This window comes from Cnephaeus nilssonii (assembly GCF_951640355.1).
Source record: "Cnephaeus nilssonii genome assembly, chromosome: 20".
Lineage (NCBI taxonomy): Eukaryota > Metazoa > Chordata > Mammalia > Chiroptera > Vespertilionidae > Cnephaeus > Cnephaeus nilssonii.
Genome location: NC_137091.1, coordinates 23,813,967 through 23,821,133, shown reverse-complemented (window position 1 = coordinate 23,821,133; position 7,167 = coordinate 23,813,967). Strand labels below are relative to the sequence as shown.

Sequence of the window (7,167 nt, the reverse complement as noted above, 5' to 3'; positions counted from 1 at the left end):
TGCTAAGTGAAAGAAGAAAGACAAAGACCACATAGTGCATAATCTCATTTATATGTAATGTCCAGAATAGGTAAATCCAAAGAGAGAGAAAGCAGATCAGTGCTGCCCAAGGCTGAGAGAGGGACAGAGGGTGATGGCTGAGGGGTACAGAGTATCATCTTAGGCTACTAAACAAGTTCTAAAATTGATTATGGCGATGGATGCACAACACACTAAAATATACTGAATTATATTCTTTAAATGGATTAATTGTATGGCTGCTGCATTTGTCAATAAAGCTGTTTTGCTTTGTTGGTTTTTTTAAAAGGATATTGGAGGACTAATGGCAGGCAGACCTTGCAAAACTCTGATGGATGTAAAAGTGTCTGTCCCGGGTGGCAGAAGGAAAGGACAGGAAGAAGAGAGGACTGGACCTGACCAAGAGAAGTACAGTGAAACCCTGAGTCAGGATGGAATTTTCTCACTTCTGCAAAGGGGTGTGACCCAGCTCCACACTCACAGAAACCATCTACACAAGCTCTGGAAGGGAGTATCTCTCCCCACCAAATTCTGAAGTCTGACAATGGGGCACTATGAATTACAGGGGTTTTCAGCCCTCATATCCTCCCCCACCATAGATCAGGATTCAATTAGCCCATGGTAGCACTAGTTTTAAAGAACTTCCCAATTGATTCTAATGTACAGTCAAAGCTGAGGACCACTATTTGGGAGCAAGCCAACAGAAAAAGCCAGAGTAGAAATAGAAGGAAAAGCTGAGTAAAATGGTTGCCAGCACTGTGTTTTGCAGAAAATCTCTACTTTGCATTTCTCCCAAATACATATCTAACCCCCCCCACCCCATCCCAGCTGCACCTGTCTGTGTGTGGCCACAGCAGGTAGGAAATGGTCATCTTGAACCTCCATCAGATGTTTTCACAAATAGTGCCCGAATGTTTGCACAAAGATAGCTGAACCCACCTGTCTGCTTACTGACAATAGGTGGGCATTGTTGCAAGGATTATTTCAATATATCCCCTCCCCAAAAACATGCATGTGAGGGGAGGGCATTTATGTTCAGAGTTCAGAATTCTATGGGCATAAACCGAGGACTTCAGTGGCTGGCTCCCAGCTGACCTTCTGTCCTGCCCAACATTCCGCACTGAGGAATGCTTAGGGGCAAAAGCCACCACCTCCTCCACCCCAGCAAGGCTGCACATACTTCCCTGGCTGGGTTTTAATCCAAGCTCAACATCAGTAAACCTGAGTGTAGTACCTGCCTTACTTGCTGCCCAGAGAAAGAAACACACTGGCTTTGAATTCTTTCTTTTGGAACTTCTCTGAGCCAGAAAATACCGACTCCTCGCAGGCCTAGCACAGGCGTTGCTGTGTGTGGCTCTTTCTGGGTCTGTACTAATCAATGACAATTTTGGAAAACACAGCCTGAATAATTCATCACAGAAAAAAGCTTTTGGATTAAATGATATTACTGGGGCTTCCAGCACAAACATACATGTGTTCCCGAAAAGCTGGTCCAGCTGGAAGGCTGCTCGGAAACCATCAGGATGGTGCCAAGCTGAGCCCCCCATTTTGTAAATTGTAACGTGTTGTCTACCCACCGGGGTCACACAGACATGCTCAGGTGTGTCAGCCAGGTGTTCCAACAGCATGTGGCTGGCACAACTTGCCCTGGTTTGCTCAACGTGCTAAAATGCTACCGTGATCAACTCAGTGAGGCAGTGTGCAGTGTGTTGGGAAAAGAAAAAAAAAAGACAGATGAAGGGAGAAAGGAAGGAATGAAGGAAGGAAAGAAGGAGAGAGAAAATGGCACAAAAATGTTGGCTACACTGTGCAGAGTAAAAGTGAACAGCCGTGGGGACAATTCAATTTAATCTTGGAAACTGGAATGGAGCCTTAACACCCACAGTAAATGCCAAGCAATCCATACATTTTTTTTAAAGATCCATCTTTTTCCCCACTGCACACACACTCACAGGAACAATTAGTATTATACTGACTATAAGTGGTAGCAAACCTAGGCTAGTAAAATTCCACTCAATGGCATTATACACCAAAACCCTCAACAAGCACTCATGACCACCCTTGCCTGCTTTTGTGTTTTGTTTTTCTTTCCTGGTGTGCAAAAACCAGGTTTCAACTCACTTCCTCTCCACCTGTCCCTTTTTACCTATTTTTTAAAAAAGACTAAAAGCAGTGAGGCCTCCAAATGGGAAGAAGCATTTGGTACTACTTAATTCTAGTTAGCCTCGAGCAGGAATGCGTATTTATAGCATATAAAGATGGAATGTAAGGGAGGGGTCCCATGGTGTGAGATTCAAGTGTTCAACATCCAGAGACAATGGGACCTACATTGCCTGGACCTTTTTTCCCCCCATAAATTCATTCCATGGATGTAGCTACGGATTAAAAAAAAACACACACAAAAATCCACAGTCCTAACTCTTGAAGAAACTAAGCCTGGTGGGAAGACAGTCAAATGCACAAATAGTGACTATATGGTACAAGAAGAGCCTTCAGGAGCTGGGAAGGAGCTCTGAGCCAAGACCCAGGGAGCCCTTCTGAAACCCAGCATCCTGGACCCTAAATCAGCTGCTGAGTAACCTGTGGTCTCTGGCTATCACCAAAGGCCAGGAATTCCCCAAAAGTCCCACCTGGCCATTTATAAAATTTAACAAGAGACAAAGAAAAGAAAAATAAAGACTATTATAAGGGGGTTCTTCAATGGGCCAATTCCACGCAGAAAGATGGGGTACCATCCTTCCATTAGGAGCAAGGCCAAATGGAAAAGAATACCATGCTTTTTGTACCCTCCCCCACCTCCCCCCACAAGCAAAGCAATCTCCATGAGGTAGGTGTCTTGAGTCTCTCACCCCCAGACTAGACACCTTGAACTATTCAGAGACAAGGACCCTGGAAATTTTTCATATGAAAAGAGAAAGGCCCCAATGGTTTTTATACTTAAAAGTAAAATTCCCTTTTAATCAAACTCGGTTAATTATGGACTCAACAAGGATGAAGCTAGAGGAAAATCATTTTTGCCTTAAGCCAAACTATTAAGAAGCCTCATAGAGCTAATAGACTAAAAGTCCTCAGAATTATTCCTTTAGCCTTCATAATATTCAATCTTAACTCAATCATAACTGTGCTTATCTCTCGATGCCAATAAAAGAGAGACAACTGAGGAGGTTGCATTTATATTTAAGAAAAAGGGGATGTGGAATAGCCATGAACAAATACCTCCGTGCTCTTTGGCTGAATCAGTAAAACAACATAATGTTCCTTCTGAATTTTTCTTATCATGCATGTCATTAATGTCCCTTTAAGCCAAAGGTGTGCAGCCCTTTTCCTGTCTCTACATTATTCAAGCTCCCAGGAACAGCACTTCTCACTAGGAAGGGTTTTATATTATCACAAATTTTGGGAGCAAGGCATGTGTGATCCCTCCAGCACACCTTGCCCTTAGAGGGGGGGAGGTGAGGGCAGAGACTTGTCCCCTCTGCTGCCCCACTCCATAAACCCTGACAGCAGCTAATGGGCCCCATTAGTGACTGTGAAATTTACAAAATAATAAGAATAAACCACAAAGTATGATAGGAACTCTAACCAAGGTCTTTTTTTCCCTTCATGTTGGCAATCTTGAAGATTTCTTAAAAATAACCAATTTTGGCCCTGGCCGGGTGGCTCAATTGTTGAAGCACTGTCCCCTATACCAAAAGGTTGCAGGTTCAATTCCCAGTCAGAGCATATACCTAGGCTGTGGGTTGGATCCCGTCAGGCACGTAGGGGAGGCGACTGATCAATGTTTCTCTCTCACATTGATGTGTCTCTTTCACTCTCTCTCTCTCTCTACCTACCTCTCTCTCTAAAAATAATCAATAAAAACAAGTCTTTGGATGAGGATTAATATATATGGTTTTTTTCCTTTAAATACATGGTTTTCCTAAGTCCTAGTTCCTCTGCTATATAATTAGTCTGCCTTTTAATTCTTTTTCTTTTTTGAGTTAAACAGAACAGCTTCTTAGGAAAAACAGCCAAGGGCGACATCTCCAGACCCAGGGACAGCCTGTCCCTGAAATATAGTGTCCAGAGTTCAGAATTTGGGGCTCTAATCATGAGGACTGCTTAGATCCAATCAAACAATATTATTAAACATATAATAAGGTGTGTGGGGGGGAGATATAAACATACTATTTCTGCTCACTAACCAGTTATTCTAACGCCCATTTACAATTTCAATAATTACTATTGTTGACATACTACCAAACAGAGCCAAAGCCTAAAAGAATTTGGCTTCATGCATATGGTGCTTATAAACTCAGACCTGAGAGCTTGCTGCCTTTGTCTCAAGTTTCTCCCAATGGCCAGTAGTTATGAGAAGGTGTTACCAGTGGAAGATTCCGGCTTATGATATTACCAAATAACCAATCATGAATCATAGAAATGTACCACTCTGGGACGGGATGTTGATAGTGAGGGAGGCTGTATATATGTGGGGGCAAAGGGTATATTGAGTACTCTCCACTCAATTTGGTTGTCACCCAAAAACTGCTGTAAAAAAAATAAAGTCTATTTAAGGATTGTAAAAAAATCTTGAAAGAAACAAATTATAAATAAGATTAAAAGAAAACCAGCTTTCAGAGCAAAATATGGGCCTTTTTTATGGATCTGTATTTTTATAAAATCATTTGGTCCAACTTCCCCATGCAGGTTTGCTCCCTTGAGTCTCCCTAAACACCACCACAAGCCTGTGTGGAAGCGTTATCTAATGTGACCAGTTATTTTAGGCCAAAGCAATAGGCCTACACAGAGGGCCCCACGCCTTAGCATCCCACAGCCCCTCAGAATCATTCCCCCGAAGTTTGTTGCTGGTACCATTCTTGGCAAAATTTAACTCTTGCTTTTTAACTATTTGGTTTTCCTTCCTGGTGGTTTGACAGAGCTGGAAAGGAGAGAACTGATGAGCAAGAGCATCTTCTCTCCTTCCATGCAGATGGCCCAGATAGGTTGGAGTGAGCTATCCAAGGGCTCTGGTTTTCAAAGAGTGCCCCATCCCCTTGGGAACAGCAATCCCAAACACATAACGAGAAAGCTAATTTTGGGCAGTTAGTAGAAAACCAAAACCTTGTTCATTTTCGAACACAGTCCTGCTTTTGGGTCCACATGCCCCAAAGCAAGTGGGATAGACAAGCCCATTCACCACAACAAGACCCTGGAAAAGCAATGGTCATAGAGTGGCATAGACACCTCTCACATTATGATCATGGCCAAGTGAGTTGAACAGACCCACTGAATGCCAACCACCCACTAACAGACATGATTCCTCCCCTAAATTCCACTATTAGCTCTTCATAGATACAAAATTCTCCAACAGGGCTACATACCACAACGACATCTTCAGTGATCCTTGTATATGCCCTGCCATCCTGGCACTCATTTGTTTATAAGTTTAAAAAGGCGGGACATCAGCGATGACTGCAGACGTATGCTTCATTTTCTGAGGCAGAAAATTGCTGGGAAGTGGGGGAAAGGGCAGTGGGGGAAGCTAATCACCCATGTAGAAAAACAGTCAAAAAGACGTATGAGCTCTAATTGGCTAAAAATTCTGAAAGCAGTAATGAAAATCCATACTTCAGCTAAAGGCACCCCAGATTTTTGTGGTTCCCATTTAAATTTTTCCTCTCTTGGGGAATTTCTGACCATTAGAAATAAGTGTATAGATTTTGACTTTTTAGCTATATAGTAATTTAAAATTATAAAAGTAATCCATGCTCACAGATTGGTCTAAAGTCACACAAGATTGTTTCTCTGTGACTTCCTACCCAAACCCACTCACCAGGGGAAAACGTGATGGAAAGTCCACTACTTATCTTTCTAGATCTTTTCCTATGTGCCCACATACGGGTATTTTAAAAATTATGTTTAATTAAAAACAATACAAATCAATGAAACATCTCTACTTTGCAGTATATCCTATCCCAGGGGCCTGACCTCCTGGGCTCAACCACAGAATAAGACACCTCTGTCCACCTGACGGTGATGAGTGGGCTGAGGCAAAGTACTGAAGGAGGAAATAACAAGGGTCTCTAAGGACAGGCCTAAAACCCTCAGAACCGGCTGTCACCGTGCGATGGACATCAGCTCTTACTCAATTGACAGGCCTTCCTCCGGCTATAGGATCTTGACTGTAATTACAGGAAAGGCCATACCATAAAGAGGGGGGGAAGCTAATTGACAAAAAGTCCAATGTGCTGACTCAGGGGCCAATGGCCAAGCTTTACATTTCTTTCCTCAAAAAGACGGTGATGTGCAGTCCATTAGGCCACAGCCACGCCAAGCCAGGAGAAGGCGTGTTTCCAGTCAGAGCACACGTGAGCCTCACACATAGACTCCTGCCCGTGCGTCACACGGGTCTGTGGAGGGCAGCCAACAAAAGAATTTTCAAGTGGCACAAAAGTGATTTGTTGCTGGTTTTATTTTCTTTTGTTTGCTTACTGCTTTGTGTTTGCTTCATGTTTATTTATTGACCTGTCTAAAATGCAACAGGAAAGACATTGCCTTGAGATTAAGACCTTCTCTAAGCCTCTGGTTCCCAACTTTGTTACCTTCTAATCATTTTAAAAGTCTGGAATCCTGGCCTGGCTCAGTAAGAAAGTGCTAGCATTAGTCTGTCCAAACATTTAGGAGGATCCCATAGTATTCACTGGGTAAAAACACAGGCGGAGGGTCAGACAATTACTTCAGCTGTACACTCTTGGCCTGGTTACTTATCTTCTATATGCCTCCGTTGTCTGGTATCTGAAATGGTGATAGGATTGTGGTGAAAGGTTCATTTATGTTATGTATACAGAAAGAGTGCTATGTATTACATACTTATGTATATAAGCACATGGGAAGTTCTATATAGGTACTAGCTATATTTATGTTGCTTTCCTTATGTCATTAAGTCAGAAGTTATAAAAAATGAGTCATTTTAATCAGCATAAAGATATTTTACAAATGACTCAACTGACATTGTAGGGACCTAGAATGACAGAATACAATTGCTATGCTCTGCTATCAAAGGGAATAATAGGCATACACATTAATTACCCACACAAATAGACACAGCTTGATGCAACAGATATGTTCCTAAAACTTTGTACTCATAAGTGAAATCATACTTTCACTGAC

At 42.3% G+C, this 7,167-nt stretch overlaps 1 protein-coding gene across 4 annotated transcripts in view; it reads right to left on the bottom strand.

The window, feature by feature from the left end:
- WWOX (WW domain containing oxidoreductase) overlaps positions 1–7,167 on the bottom strand; it is a 948,216-nt gene that overhangs the window by 610,740 nt on the left and 330,309 nt on the right. The window lies entirely within an intron of this gene.